General features: G+C 42.3%; 1 protein-coding gene across 1 annotated transcript in view; it reads left to right on the forward strand.

Moving 5' to 3' along the window:
• The window catches only part of ARHGAP26 (Rho GTPase activating protein 26), a 305,883-nt gene that overhangs the window by 251,447 nt on the left and 37,423 nt on the right, over positions 1-17,013 (forward strand). The gene's annotated exons all lie outside the window — the stretch shown is intronic.

A 17,013-nucleotide genomic window follows, 5' to 3' on the forward strand; every position in this document is an offset into this window, starting at 1 on the left:
TTTTACTGTTGGGTGGTGGACAACAGACCATGTCCTTACCCTTCAGCTTCCGTGTGAGCTGAGCAGCACCAAGAATTTAACTACCCACTTCATGTGGCATATATCAACATCGGAGTGTCTTTTGATTCAGTCCTTTGTCTCTCACTGAAAAGAGTTGGCATTCCAGATGTTCTGCTACATCTGGTGCACAATCTTCACACCGGTACCAGTGCAAGAGTGTGCATCAGTACATGGCTTTTGATGTGTTTCCACACATTGTGTGTAGCAGTGATTCATTCTCGCCTCAGTAGTATTCTGTCGAGCTATCGATTAGATATTAGGACGTGCCCTCCAAATGTCACACTTAAGGTTGGTCAAGAAGTGTTCACCAACCAAGATTATGCCAAGACTACACGCTTGCTTGTGGAGAAGTCAGATAATTTCAGCCCCGCCCTTCAAGATATCCAAGGTGCCACGCGCACTATGGGGTTGAACACCTCATGGCAGAAGACCAAGGTCTGTCACCCCAGAGCTGGGCCACCAGAACTCCAGTGCTGGGGTGGGGTCTGGTTGTCAAGTACTGTGACATTTCACACAGAGTATGGAGAGTGTTGATGAGGCTGCAAGCAGAGTTCACACAGTCACAGCAAACTTTAGCTAATAGGTCTCACTGCCTCCTGCATGAAGTCCAAGTCTTTTTTATGGATGCAGAAACGTCTTTGCACTAACACAAAGTTTGGGATCTATCAGATCTGGATACTACTTATATTGCTATATGGATAAGATACCTGGGCCCTCTTACAGGCAGGCTTGGAGCAGCTAGAGGCATTCCATTTATGCTGTCAGCACCAAATCCTGAGTATAATGTGGTTTGACTTTGTGCAAAACAACATAATCTCCCAGAGATCTGGCCTTCCTTCAATTGTTCATTATATTCAAAAGTGGTATTGCATGCTCTTTGGCCATGTCACTGGGATAGAAAGAAACACACTGACATGTCATGCTCCCAAACTGTCCCTTGATGCATGAAGAGGTGCATGCCCTAACCCTACCTGCCACTGCCAATGGGGCCACCCCAGAGATTCATGGACTTTCAGAATTGAGTGAGATCTGGAAACTCCACTACATGATACCTAATGCAACTCAGTCAGCTGTGGTCTCTCTGGTTGGTGCAACAGTTCTCAGTAGACTGTGTATTTGATGATGATGGTTGATGCTAATTCTTACTTCACAGTATGTGCCTTGAGTTTTTTGTGAACATAGCTTACGTGGTTCAGTCTGCTCTGCACAAACCAGTTCTGTTCTCCCAGTTCTTGGCTGTATTCCTGTTCTTACTGTTTGTTGAAGTGTATTAGTTTGTCTTTAAACATTTGCTTTGAACCTCATTTGCCATCCCATGTAAAAATCATGTTGCTAATTTCTGTAGACAGCAATCTAGTAATTGAATTACCAACCCATTCTCTACTGTATGCTGATATTTTTTACCAGCCAATACTGGCTAATGTTGTTTAATCTTTGCTTTTGGTTGTCAGGAGCAGCTTACTCTTTTGGATGTGTTGGAGGAACACCATGTACAGAAAGGCTCATTTGCTTGCTTAGTGTACAGAAGGAACATGGATTTTTAAACATCTCCATTTTTTTTCTGCATACCTGATGTTGGTGCTGCATAAAGCAAGCTTGATCATTACTGTTATTTTAGTCTGTTTGGGACATGCTTGCTGTTCAATGAAGTAATGTTTATTTTGAGTGTGTCCTTTTATAACACAGTGTTCCAAGAAGACTGCCATCCAAGCTGCTTGCATACCTTGCTTTTCTCACTGAAGTGTGTGTATGGTGGAAAACATGTTTAGGCTGCTTTAAGGAAAAGATGGTGCTTCTCTTGTTTTTATTATTGTTACTACTGTAGCGTCTAGGAACTCCAACTGAGATCAGAGCCTGGTTGCGCTGTGCACATGGTTCACACATGGTAAGGAACAGTCCCTGTTGGGAATGAAACCCCAGGACTCCTGCTTACCAGACTGGCATCCCAGCCACTGGGCAATGCTACCTCTCCTGATAGAAGAGCCACTAAGAAGCCCATACAACTATTGTGAGATAAACTTGACAGCTTATAAAGAGAAGAAACCCTCTAATTTGTGTGCTATTTTTGGCGGGTCTAGAGTGTTTTCCCCTTTGCAGTTAGCGTTCTGTTGGTGCAAGTCAGAAATCCAGTGTTGATTGTTAATGATGAGAATTATGAGAACAAGGAGGTGTGCTGTTGGTTGCCAGTGGGGAAGAAATTGAGCGAGTAGTGTCAAAATTCATCCCTCTAGGTCCAGAACGACATTGTTTACGAGTTGCACTTTATTGGTAACAGAATGACTGTCCAATGCCAGACATTCAGAACAACACCAGTATTGCATCGTTTGCACTTATTACTGTGTGCGGTATATCCAAGTAATTTCGCTATAAAACAGTTTTTTGCTTTTTTAACATGCTGAATAATTCGGATTTTGCAGTAAATCCTTGAACAGTTACAGAAACTGAAGTCAATCCACAGTATTTGCTTTAGTAGTGCAAGAGTCACCACATTCCTTAGAATTTACCTAATCCAGAAGTGCTGTGTACGTCACAGTGAAGACTTCAGGGAGCCTTCCACTCTACATGCCTTCAAGAATCCAGCTAAATTCTGTTTAGGGCTTGTGAGTCCCATCTTTCAGTTCTAACTCATTGATTATTTCTTCCTCCCTGCTCCCATTCCTCTTTTTCCACTCCCTGTTATCCCTGTGCCAGGGCTACCATATTTCAGATGTCCTTCAGAGATGATTAAAGCTACCTTGGCCAACAGTTCATCAGATATCTCAGTCAGGATGGTGACATGTAACCATGACATCAATTGAATCACAAAATGTGCAATCAAGGAGTCTTAACATTCCAAGTGTGGGGAGGAAGGAAGTGACACTCTCTCTCTCTCTCTCTCTTCTTTAAAACAAACACACGCACACACAAAAACCCCACAGGAATTACTTGGGAGCAAGAAACTCCTTGCACAACAGGTGCAGTCATAAGGATCTAGGATATAGTCACCTCACTTGGAAAAAGTTAATCTTGCTCACAAAGGGGTGGTACTGGTAGTGGCTAAGGTTAATAATTTGACCATTTGATTCAATGTATAGGTTTTAAAGAGAGATACTCAAGTAGTTTAGGGCTAAAAATTGGCCTACTTTGATTTTCTGGTGCCTAAATATCTCATTTAAAATGCAAAGCCACCAGTCAATTATTAGGAAATTAAAGAGAGAGATAATAGCCATCATTAATGAACGGTCCTTCGCTGTTTTTGTTCTGTTGATGTGGCACTATCCAGTAGAAGGAATACAAGTTGACCAACCAGTCCCTGTTTCTAGAGCTGGTGGGTTAGAATTGATTGTTTTAGTGCCTTAGCTGTGCATTTCCATACTTTCAAATGTTTGGGCTTCTTATACTTCGAATGAATTTGTCCTGGAATTGTGTTGATGTTACTGAAGGAAGCAAATGAAACAAGCAATCCAATGTTGTTTATTTTGTGCCAGACGAGGAACACAGATGAGGATCAGAACAAAAGAGGGCAAAACAGGTACAGGTAAAGTTGTAGATCCTAAGTGATTTACAAACAGCAAAAAGTTTGAAAGAAGGAAAAAGTGAAGTCTGTACTTCCTCTGGGGCTGCCAGCCCTCTGCTTATGCTGGGATCGGCTATAACTGCAGCTAAGAAATAGGTTTGAACACACAGTACCTTAGAACCAGCAGACCAAATCATTCCCCTGCTAAAAAATAGTATCCTCTCTGACACCCAGTGCCTTCTCCCCACAAACACAAAATGATATAATGCACCCTATAAATACAACAGCTCTCTCTTCTATTCTCCCCCTTTAACAAACAGGTTTTAAGTCATTTTTTTGTTGACATACCTGCGGTCTTCACCAAAGGTTTTAATTACCTGCCAAAACCAAGCAGCCCTTTACATTTCAGTGGCCAATTTGCAGCCTTAAAACAACGGTTTGAGTTTGAAGTACAAACAAGGCCTGATTTAAAATCAAACTTGTATCTATTTTTGTTGCTATCTTGGCTGCTACTAAAGTCTAATTTAGCTTTAGTTTGATGAAAGCTATTAAGGTTTCATGGAGAAATATCAGGGAAGTCTGAAGGTTCCTTCTTCTGTTCTTTTATCAGTAAGATGCTGGCACTTGTACCATGCTATGTGGGGTGGCCCTGAACTTTATTTTTGTTGTCCTACAGAGATATTAGCCTTTTAATTCTTGGCATCCTCTCAGGAGCCCTGGAGACCCACACAGTTCTCTCCTCTTTGAGCTCCAGCATTGTTCTAGACCCTATGCACTAATCTTCTGGTTGAAAGAGACTATATTTGCCATCCCTCTTCCCTTTATCCCATTCAGGGGTTGTGCTTTCAACTACGACAGATTAGAGGGGTGACAAGCTATTTAATCCCCTGTCCCTCACAATCAATAGCTATCTGCCCCACAGAGAGCTGTAGCTAACGAGCACAATAAGACAGCCTCTACCCGTTACAAGCAGCAACAGCTCCGCATGCCTGTTCCAGTTCAGACAGATTACCTCTTACTTGGGCCAGTGTCTCACGTTTGTTTGGGCTGCAGTCTAGCATTACTAGAATGGAAGCTAAAGAACTAATAAACCTGATGGTTATTAAACAGGTTGTTGGTTTTATATTCTTCATATGATATAAACCAACATTGGGGGGAGGGATAGCTCAGTGGTTTGAGTATTGGCCTGCTAAACCCAGGGTTGTGAGTTCAACCCTTGAGGGGGCCATCCAGGGATCTGGGGCAAAAATTGGCAATTGGTCCTGCTTTGAGCAGGGGTTTGGACTGGATGACCTCCTGAGGTCCCTTCCAACCCTGAGATTCTATGATAGGAGCTTTGATTTCTCCATTGTTGCCATTTTGCTTTTCCATATATAATTCAAGCCCTTTCTCTCAATTTTCTGCCTGCCCTTTTGCATCTTGTGTTAAATGTGCTGGCAGGTTTGATCTGGGAATGGCCTGCAGTTAGGCTTCTAAAAACTTTAAATCAAATGTTCGCTGTTTAAAAGCCCTGCACGTTATGTTGCCTGGTGACACTGGTGAGTGTTGTATGAACTCTCAATTACTGGCTTTCCTTTGCAACACTGCCACATAAACATCACACAGCTTGGCCAGTGTAACAGCTGCTAAATTTGGAAGTACACTGCAGCCAGCAGAAATACTCCAACAGCCAAATTCTGGCCATTATAGGAATAGCCCTAATGCAAAGTTTTTACTTTCTGCAAAAGTAGTGTTAATATGTGTCCCTATCTTATCCATTCCTAACCTCCAGGCAAATCACTCTTGGAAACACAAGAGTAATCTGCATGGATGAGTGATATTTATTGGCCCATTGCTGTTCTTGGGGTGCACGGATGGGCTATGCCCCCTAAGGCTGTTCCACAGTGTCCATCAATGGCTTTGATCGTGGAATGGTGACTCCACAAGTTTGAAGGGGAGCCAGATTCTGGAAAAATTCCATCCATTCTCCTGTTTGGCCTACAGCTTTCTGCTGTGCAGTAGGCTCAGCTGTCTCAAAATCAGTAACTGGATACATTTGCAGACTTAGAAAAATGCAGATAATTGGGGTTCCTGACCAAAAAAAAATCTTAAAAATAAATTCCTCTTTTCTATCCTTGCAAAGACTTGAATTCAGACTCTCCCAACCCACCTGCAAGAACTAAGGCACATCCATTCATCATCTCTCCCTGCCCTGCTTTTGAACTGTCATGTCATTAACTCTTGCAGGGGGAAATATGAAACCTTGAACACAGGCCTTGCAAGGTAAAGTACTCAAATAAGGCATAAAACCACAGTCGTCCTCACTTGCGGTAATCTAAGATTTCATGCCACATTTTTCATGAAAGCTGTTGTGTTAACCCTGATGTGCCTCCCCAATTCTGACTTGGATAATTACATTCTACCTCACTAATTGCCCCTGCAGTTTTCAATTTGATATGGTGTTTTTCCATTCCCTTCCCTAACCTACTGTGCACCATTAAAGGATGGTGTCTGAACAGCTGCATCCCATTCCAAAAGTGTCAGCTACCTTTCTGTCTTGGGTAAAATGACATCTTGCCACATAGGACTGATCTGAGGCATAGTAAGTTAATGTCTGTAAAGCACTTTGAGATCCTATGATGAAAACAGCTGTATGAACAAGAAGTTCTTACTGAGCCAAATATACTGAGGTTCTTGTTATGATGAAACTTCTGTGGAATTCAATGGGAGTTTTGCCAAAGTAAAAAATAATAGATTAATGATTTCAGAATTTGCTTGATTATCTTTTATTTTGTTATGGTAGGTAAAAGGGAGATTGATACTTTAAGGGTTGCTTTAAATGTATTTGTAATTTAAAAAAAACTCTCTCCAAATATTCTGTAAATAATTTGGGATCTTAGCCTTTTTGCGACTTTTATTTACAAAAGCGTTTCTGGCTCAACTCTAAAAGCTATATTTCAGTCCAACTCCACAGTGATTTGAAGCCCAGGGGTAGCTCTGATGCCCTGTATTTTCCCATACTTCTAGCATATACACACTGCTTACCCCAGCTTTCTGCATTGTGCTAAGGCAGTGGTTCCCAAACTTGTTCCGCTGTTTGTGCGGGGAAAGCCCCTGGCGGGCCGGGCAGGTTTGTTTACCTGTCACGTTCCCAGGTTCAGCCGATCGCAGCTCCCACTGGCCACGGTTCGCCGCTCCAGGCCAATGGGAGCTGCTGAAAGCGGCGGCCAGTACGTCCCTCGGCCCGTGCCGCTTCCAGCAGCTCCCATTGGCCTGGAGCAGCGAACCGCGGCCAGAGGGAGCCGCGATCAGCCGAACCTGCGGACGCGGCAGGTAAACAAACCGGCCTGGCCTGCCAGGGGCTTTCCCTGCACAAGCGGCGGAACAAGTTTGGGAACTACTGTGCTAAGGGATTGGAGGTGACATTAGAAGATTACAGTCGCAACCACTCTTATGAAGTGTGTTTCATATTTATCATTGTTGTAACTAGTTTTCCATTTTTCCTTTCTCTCACTATACAAACTTGCCAATCAGGAAGCTAGGAGAATCCAATTTTTATTACATGAATGCATTTATTTAGTAGGGTTGGGGTGTTTTTTATGAAAAAAGTATTCCAAGCAGTAGCTGTACATCATGAGTCAGCAGGTTTCTGACTTATGCCAGAAGATTCTCAGAAGGGGGTGCAGACAAACTAAAGCCAAATGCCTGATGCTACAGAAGCCCCAAGGAGAGAGGGATTTTTCTAAACTTTGAGGTTTTCTTCACCCGTACCTTGTTAAGGTGACCTTTTAAAAAGACAAAAAAGTACCTACTACAGACACACTACAACTGAAAAATGGAAGTTACCAAACTAAATTGCTTGCGAGCTCTGCTTGAATGTTAAAACCAGAAATATTTGTTTGCATACATGAAATCATTTTTTGTTTTAACCACTCGGTACAGTGTTTCTGTAATGCATATGTTTTAAAAACAAAAATTCTACACGAATGAATCGTTATGATGAAGGTATGCAACATAGGTAAACTCAGTGCAGCCTGTTTTCCAGCTACTTCATAGGAAAGGCTGAAATAGAACTCTCTGGATTCTTTATTTCTTTTTCTTGTTCCCAAGTTCTCTTATTCTCACCCTCTCAATCTGTTCAGTCTATGAAAGGTATTAGTCTATATTTATTGTAGTGCTCAAAAGCCCTGGCTGAGCACAGAGTCCTATTATGTAAGGTCTGTACAAATGTATATGAGGACTTGGTGCCTGCCCTGAAGTCATTTAAAATTGAATTGAAGACAAGTCACAAGTACGTAATGGAAACAATAGGAATGAAGTGGGGAGGAAATATGAGGGAAAACAGTAGTGAGATCATGCAGTTACAGTTCCTCTAGCTGGGCCATGTAATAGCATTTTTGTATGAATGGGTAATTATCAGCAATCCCTGCTGTCTCTCTACCTAACCTTTATCAGTGGGCATCTTCCCATGGGCTTTACAGTAAAAGTGGGTCAAGATCTAGTCTATATGAGTGCATCTGCAGAGCTGAACAATTAATACCACAGTGTCTAAAATAAACTATGACTAAGAAATACTGGATGTGACAGACTGGCTGGGGCTTCACTTTCTCCTCTCCCATTTTTAAGTTCTTTCTAAGCAGGACTGTTTTCTTGGGGACTTGTATACTTTTTATCTGGAGAACTGGCTCAGCTAAAAACTGCATATTTTGCGTTAGAGTTTTCCTTGCCAAAATCCCCAGCTTTGGATTCTTAAGAATATTGAAGTGCAAATAGTGCCCACTGAGCTTCCACATTTTCCCTATGAAAGAGTTGGCAAGTGAAATTCCAGTGTTTTGGATAAACAGCACACAGTTCTATCTTCTCAGCCGGTTCAATACCAGGGAAAGTTCTGATCCCTCTAGTTGTGCAGCTCAGTCTATGCCAGCACAGATGCTGGGTTTCTTCCACTCACTTGCTCAGGCAAGCTGCATGATGAGCAGTCAGCAGCCAGGATTTTCCCACTCTCTGAGCCCCCAACCCCACTCCCTCTGCTTCTCCAGTTTAATTCCTGCCTCACTCAAAGCACATGCAGGGGGGGTAACTCTGATGCCAACTGCCATTTTGTGCCATGACCAGAGAGAGCTAAAGCACAAAAAATAAATGTTTTTAAAAAATCCTTAGCTGTGTTTTGCAGTAGTGCTTTCCTGTTCCCATTGAGAGAAACCTCCACTACCTCAGTAGAGAAAGATGCCAGCTAACAAAATTTCTGAGACCCATCCTGGTAATTTGGAAGGTTCTAAATAAAATTACTTTTCATAGAATTCTAATCCTCTAATCCTCTTAGATCTTCTAATCTAAGTCTGTCTTTGACGGACTTATACAGGCTTGCTAGGCACATCTGCTGATGCTCTTTCAAGGTACAAGATGCTCTTCGTTTATGGCAAGATGACATTCAGCAGGGCATCCCATGCCGGCATCTTAAATTTTGTGGCTGTCTTCATGAGGGGGCTCTCACGAAAGTATTGACCATCTCTGATAGGGTGGAGCAGACCTTGCTGTTAGAGAGGCAGGATCCTAGCTGTGGATTTTGAAGGCCTAGCTCCTATCTCTGTGTGTACGGGTGCAGTGGATTGTAGAGGCAGGGAAAAGGTGGCATCCTTTCCATTGGTATCACTAGTCCCATCTTTTTCTGCTCTCCAGTGCTTCTGGGGAATTGTAACCAGCTCCCCTTCAAGGCTGTATAACTTGCCACTCATATTTCCGGTTCGGAACCCTGAAGATATTTGCTGGGTGATTTCCCTAGCCAGAACAATGAGAGCACTCTCTCTGCTTTCCTGTAGTCCTCCATGTTTGGCCTTACATAGTGACAGTACGGTGCTGTGGATCTGTCTTAGTTTTTGCCAGATCCTGTCCTCTCCCCTCCATCCCTCCCCTTCCATCTAACCAGGACAACTCTTTTCTGAATTTCTGTCCTGATCCCAAACTAGGAATGGTAAAAGTATGGCACACCTTGGATTTTGGAGCCGTTCTCAGGGTACATTTCCACAGATGTGGAAGCTGCAGAAGTTTCAGTGTCCTTACTGAGTCCATGTTAATCCAACCTTTCCATTCTAATATGAGCACCAGCATTATGAATTCCCTGACAGCAGCACCACTGAACTGCAGCTTTCTAATGGGTGAAGGCACAATGTCATCTTCATGCTAACTTTAGACCAGCTTCTTGTGGGCTATCCTTTTTTGAGGGGTGATATTATTCAGGTAATTCCACACTGAAATTGGTAGTAGGCATTGGAGAAGGACTCCAGTCTAAACAGTTGGACTTCCCTGGTGTTTCTCCTCAGAGCATATCAACAATGGGCACATACTTTCCCTTGCTCTCCTGCTATGCTGTTGGCACACACAAAGCTCAGTTGGAAGAATCAGAACACATGGTCTCCAAAGCCCTTCCAGCCATTTAAAATATATTTTTTTTTAATCTGTGGGATAACCCAGCATGTATCTCCCCTGCTGTTTTGGGACAGCCCCCAAAAGTTGTAACAGCTGCTCGTCACAGCTAGTTTAGCTATAAGATGCTTGTGAACAGATACTAGCATTTGTACCGTGTCAGGCAATGGAAGGATTGCTATGTTCAGCAACACGAACTGTCGCAACAGACAGATGTCACTTATGGACACGTAGATTTAAACTGTACTGTGCTGTAATTGTGGACACAGAGCTCAGCAGTCTGCACTTTGTCAGATGCTTTGCTGACCACTTCAGAGGTGCTGTGAACCTGACCCAGTGTTGTCCATTGAGAAAATCAAGGTTAGAATTTTCATCATCTCTAGATGTAAGAGCTGGAAAAGACCTATTACCAGTAGGTCATCCAGTTAGTTAGGATTGCTCACTACAGCACATTGTCTAGAGTTTTGTCCAGTCTAGTTGTAGACAATTATTCTGTTATTCCTGTAAAAAATCTGCCCAAAGTTGGCCCAGTTGTAAGCCCCTGAATAATCATGGTTCTCACATGCTCAATTTAGGGACTTCTTAGATTTTAGCAACTAAATGACCTGAATATTCTGTCTGCTCTGGATATGCTCAAGCCTGGGGCTGAGCAGTATCTTCCCTGCTATTGCAGTTCTGGGCTGCTGTGGGCCATACTGGGTCCCTGAACTAAGAGCAGAGAGACTCTCTCTTCTGTGCTCTCAATGACCCCCTTGCTATGAAGGAGAAAACTCCTGATTCACATGCAGGGGGGACAAGAACTCGACCTGCAGGGAAGCAGGGGAGGTATTGGGAAAAAGAGCCTGCTATGGGGTCTAGGAATTGGGATGGGGAAACTGGGATCCAGTAAGCATGGGGGGAGTGATTGAAATTAGATGAGGATCCAGGAGGTAAGGGATGAGAACTGGCTGGGCAAGGAGACTGGGAACAATGAGCTGGGTGATTTAGGGATGGAACTGGGAATGGCTAGGCACAGAGTCTGAGGTGGAGACTGGGAATAAAGAGGGCGAGACTAGGACTTGCTGTGCAAGGAGAGTGGGACTTGCATGAGAGAGAAGCCTGAAGAGTGGACACTGGGACTAGCTAGGTAAGGAGACTGGGACAAGGAGCCAGGCTAGGGAAGAGTCAGGACTGGGACAGATTGGAGAGGATATAGCAAAAGGGGTCATGTCTGGGGGTAGAAGAGCCTGTGCCCACTAGTTCACATTCTTCTCCAGAGCCTATAATGGAACACAAGATTCCTGAGTCTCACCATTCCTCTGCTGTCCACAAATATCTGTGAACTTCACTGGCAAAATGTCTCATCCCCCTCTAATAAAGGTCCACATAGATGATGACAACCTACTATTGTGATTACTTTGGTATCACATGTGGCAGAGGTCTGTCAGGTGGATCTAAGTTTCCAAGTCTGCTGATGAACCATTGGGGTGTCAGGATGATGCTATATGACGGAATTTCTGCTTTTTAAAAATCTTAGGAAACTGCACACGAAAAGCTGCATTAAAATAATATTATAAAGCTTGCAAAACCAAGCACCCAAAAGTTAGGAAATGCCAAAATTTATGGTTGCCTGTGCCAGTGGTTCTGAACCTTTCCAGACTAATGTAATCTTTTCAGGAATCTGATTTGTCTTGTGTACCCCCAAGTTTCACCTCACTTAAAAACTACCTGCTTACAAAATCAGACCTAAAAATATAAAAGTGTCACAGCACAGGATGACTGAACAATTGCTTACTTTCTCATTTTTACCATATAAGTATAAAAGAAATCAATTGGAATATAAATATTGTACTTACATTTCAGTGTATAGTATATAAAGCAGTATAAGCAAGTCATTGTCAGTATGAAATTTTAGTTCATACTGACTTGCTAGTGCTTTTTATGTAGCCTGTTGTAAAACTAGGCAAATATCTAGATAAGTTGATGTACCCCTGGAAGAGCTCTGTGTACCCCTGGTTGAGAACCACGGGCCTATGCAACCTTAATTCAGTCCACTCATGCATATGAATTATGATACAGTCTGTAATGACATGATCATGTATTATGTTTTTCCCCAGGATCCCTACTGCATTCAGTGCCCAGGATGCACCTGCTCTGGAACGAATCAGGCTTGTATAGCGAAGGAAACTATTGTCTGTAGTATCCCTACTTTGTCTGTTGCAAAGTTGGAAGTTGTGCAGGGATGAATGAAGCAGGGATTATGGGAAGAGGAAGGATGGTCTCATGGTTAAGGCAGTTGAATTCTGTGATGGAGAATTGGATTCTGTCCCTCCTTCTGCCACAAAATTTCGATGTGATGCTGGGCAAGTTGCTTAAACCAGACTTTTCATAGGTGATGGTGAATTGTGTATTCCTCATTTTCTGGCGACCTGACCTGAAACCCTGGTGTCTGAATTGCAGAAATGCTGAGCACTCATAGCTGCAACTGAAATCAATTGGAGCTGTCCTACATGATGCAAAGTACCCCAAATTAGTGGCAATTTTTGACCTTAATTTATCTGTACTTCAGTTTACCCATCTGCAAAATGGAGAGATCATACTCCCCCACCCCCATCTTGCAGGGGTGTTGTGAAAATAAATAAATTAATATTTGGGAAACACTCAGATCCTGTAGTGATGAGTGTCATGGAAAACTCCATGAGGAAATTAATGGTTGTCTTCAGAACAGGGTTTGAATATTGTGCAGTAAATAAGGCACGTGGGTGGAGTCACACATGGAAAAATGAGGAAAAAACAAAATAGTGAATAACTGCTATTGTATTACTATAACAGGAAGTGAGCACCGTCCAGTCTGTGGACTAAATGAGCCCTGGGTGCTGTTGGAAAAAATAGTATGTAATCATGTAATTAAAGACTGTATCATAATCCATATGCAAGTTGAATTAAGGGTGCACAGGCAACCTGAATTCAGATATTTCCTAACTTTTGAGTGTCTGACTTTGCAGTCTTAATATTCTTTTAACACGTACGTGTGTGTGTGTGTGTGTGTGTAAGTAAAATATAATTATGGTTTAGCACCTTTCCACATCACTCAAATGTTTACCGCCTGCTTCTACAGTTGGCCACTCTGTTCAAACTAGCCCCAGCACTCACTGCCCCTTAAAACCTCTTACTCAGCTAAAGAAGTACCTCCGAATGCTAGAAGAAAAATCACTGTAACTGAAGCATGAAATGTGCACCATCGCTCCCACAAACTTAAATAAGAACATGCCTTTTATTCGCCTTTTATTTTCACTTTACAAAGAACCCACATAATAGCGATTTTTTTGAAAAATTTTTTACTGGCAGCCCTAAGGGTCGAAGTTCCCTCTGCGCTAGTCTTGTGCACCCTGTCTATGTCCATGACCTTCAAACTGAAGCGACCAATTCTGGGTCTTAGATGGCAGCTTAGTATTTCTCCATCAGTAATGACAAGGGAGACAGCTGAAGGGTATTTTTTTTGTGATGTGCCCACCCGTCCACTATGAACCGGACCAAGATCCATTCAGCTTACACTGTGCAAGACGTTGAACAGCCAGCATACGCTAATTGCTCTGGTCAATCAGTGTAAGCTGGATCTATGCCAGTGGCACAGAAGGAGACAGGCTTCGCATCTGATAGCCAAAGCCCCTGAGCTGTCCAGGCCCCCTAAAAAGTGCTATTTATTATTTAAGGCAGAGTGTAGGCTAAGAAAACCCAGAGGCAGCCTTAACTCCTATACTTAATGGATCTATGTTACTTTGCCCAAGTAATTCAATAATAATTAGAAGTTGTCCTAGCAACCTCACAGTCAGAGTGCACACATAAAACGACTGCACTCTCTCCCTCCTGTTAACATCCTCACCCTTCCAGGAAAAAAACAATCCAATAAAATGAGCACGACTTGCCATTTTAGTATAGAGAGGTTGTTTTAATAACCCTTTCTTGCCAGTCTCTCGCTGACAGCTGGGGAAATCCCAGCCATTGGATGTAAGTGAAAAAATCACATTAACTAACTGAGCTTTACAATGAATTGAAGAATAAGTGGAGATGAGTGAATACATGCGGAAGCCATTCCAGGTAGGCCTTTCATTATGCTAAAGCTTTATGTTCTCTGTTCTGCCCTAAAATAAATGTAGACTAAAACAGATTGGGCTGCCTCCAATCCTGGCTGATAATGCTGGCTAAGGCATTAAAACAGTTCCCCAAAATTGTCCCTGTTGTAGGGAGAAGTCCTAACAAGACCTTCACATTGCCATAGTGTAAGGCCACAGCTTTGTACCACAACAGTTGCCGCCCTAGTAAAGGTACAAAGGAGGTTGTCATCTGAGCTATGTGCTCTGTTTACTTCTTCTCAGTGCTGTCTTGGATACATGCGCAGTTCCTGCCGTGGCATCATGCATGACATTAGTTATCCACTGAGCAGTCACTCTTGCTATTTGTGGCACACACTATAATTCAGACCCCTCTTAGATTTCCTGTAAGATATTTAGTAGCTCAGAGTCCCATAAGAAGCAAGTTGGCTACAGCCTTCTGTAGGATTCCCCGTCTCATCCCATAATGTGAGGGTGATGTGACTACTCCTCCCCCCCAAGATTCACCTCCTTCTCTGCCCTTGGGATTCTGACACATGGGGGAAAATGTGAAAATTGTTCTTTGTCATAATGTGTCATAATTTGTTGTAATGACCAAGTATGGTCATTTTTTCTCCTCTGTGGAAATAGGTAGAAAAGAGCAGCAGATCAAGGGTTAAATAATAGTCATGAGAGAGTTTAATGGCATTAATCTGAAGAAGGGGATACCCTCATGTTCTGTTGGTTGACATGGCCAGAATAATTCTCCACAAAAGCATCCCCATTAGCAAATCACACAGGCTTTTCTGCTCTGCCCTTCTCCACAATTAAAGATGCCATCACTACAATATTCTTGGAATAGGCTCTGTCAACTGATTGTTCCTTCTGGCTGGGACATAGTGGCTGGGAAATAGAAACCATTAGCAATTTAAGAGGATTGAAGAGGAAGGGGAACTGGATTTTAAAATACTGTTACTTTTGTTCTCCCATAATCAGCATCATAGTGTATTCTGGGAGATTAAGACATACTTTATCCTCCTGTTCTTCATCCTTGTTTCTTCTGTGGGGTTAGCAGAATATTTTCTGGCTATAAGTGGAGGGAAGCCAAACCTGGAAGCATATTCCTGTTTGGAGTTGTCATGCATATTAATTTGAAAGGAGGAATTATGCCTGGAGGTGACTGTCCTGTAGACTCAATTTATGCTGTTGCAAGAGATGTATTTTTTGAAGACTGTCTTTTTCCATTGCAACCCTGTTTCTCCAATGAAGTTATCCTGTTGTGAAGTCGTGTACAGTCCTGTGTTGTGACATTACAGCCTAATGACAAACAAGTGACTGCACCGTCACAAATTTACCAAGCAGGTTGAGAAGATATTCTTTGGAAGAAACTTTTTTTTTTTTTAAAAGTAACAATTTGCAAATGTAATGCACATAAGTATAAGAAAAACAAAACAAAAGCCCCTACAGGAAATCCAAATAGATTTTTGAATACTGCTAGTTAAGCAAAGTTCCTTCCAGAATGCAAGTCACTTTTTCCACTCTGAAAAGTGACTATGTAAAAATGACCCCACCCTATTCAACAGATCTACTCCCTGTGCTTGTTCAGAGTCTGCTCTTCTGTAGCAATAATTGTTAGAGCCAGCATTACCAGGCAAGACATGAACTCTTTTCTGTGTTCCACATCAACAGAATTATTGAGGGGCCACATTCTGCCTTCTGTTAGAGATGGCATCCTACTGCAGGAAATGAGGTTAGAGGGGTGTAAATTATAGCAGAATTTGGCCTGCAAAACCATTAATATTGGTGCTAGAAAACTAGGTGAGGGTCCCCCCCCAAAAAAATAATAAAAACCTGAAATGTTTGTACATAATGCAAGGAGTCTGGGCAATAAATAGAGGAACTGGAACTCGTGGTGCAGGAGGTCAAACCAGATATTATAGGAAATAGAGAAACCTTGTGGGATGGCAGGCATGACTGGAATACAGGTGTTGGAGGGTATGCTTGGAGAGAGAGGAATAAAGGTAAAAGTGGTGGGGTTAGCAATGTACATCAATAAAGCAGTAAACAGTAAAATAAAACAAAAAAGTAATAGTATGGACAAAACAGAATGTGGGTCAAAATTGCTTTGGGGAAAGATTGTAAAAAGAGATTCAATTAGGATCGTGTTAAGGGTCTGCTATAGATCCCCAGGGTTAGACTTGGATATGGATAGTAGTTGCTTAGAGAAAGAAATGCTGTTGGAAATTGTGTCATAATGGGAGACTTTAACTTACTGGATAGAGATTGGAGAATAAATGTTACTAATGCTGGTAGGGCTCAGTTTTCTTCATCAAATTGCCGGTGAACCAACAAGGAATAATGCCATTTTTTAGACTTGGTTTTTGTATGTAGTGGGGATCATAGAATCTCAGGGTTGGAAGGGACCTCAGGAGATCATCTAGTCCAACCCCTTGCTCAAAACAGGACCAGACCCCAATTTTTGCCCCAATTCCCTAAATGGCCCCATCAAGGATTGAACTCACAACCCTGGGTTTAGCAGGCCAATGCTCAAACCACTGATCTATCCATCCCCACAAACTTTAATCCCTACTATACTTTACTTACACTGGGATATCCTAGAAGAGCTGGTCATGGAATAACTTTGGATCACATGATCCCAAGTTGATTCAGTTTAATTTAAACGAAAGGATAAATCAAAACCAGGAAGTGAACTAGGAATCTACTAGCTCTGCATCCTGAGCACTGGAAGCCCAAGTCAATTGACCTGGGCTCTGAGACTCGGCACTGCATGTTTATCTTTGCCATGTAGACATACCCTCATTTAAAAATTTTACCTGTGATCTGGATTTCAGCTTTACTCAACAGCTGGTGCAGCATATAGTTCAGAAATAGAATGGATAGCACAAACTATATTGTAAAGTCACATAAGAAAGTGACCGAAATACAGTCAAAACTTTTTTCTGCTGTTAATGGAAAAGCCCCCTC

This window comes from Lepidochelys olivacea (assembly GCF_965140295.1).
Source record: "Lepidochelys olivacea isolate rLepOli2 genome assembly, chromosome: 8".
Taxonomy (NCBI): Eukaryota; Metazoa; Chordata; order Testudines; family Cheloniidae; genus Lepidochelys; species Lepidochelys olivacea.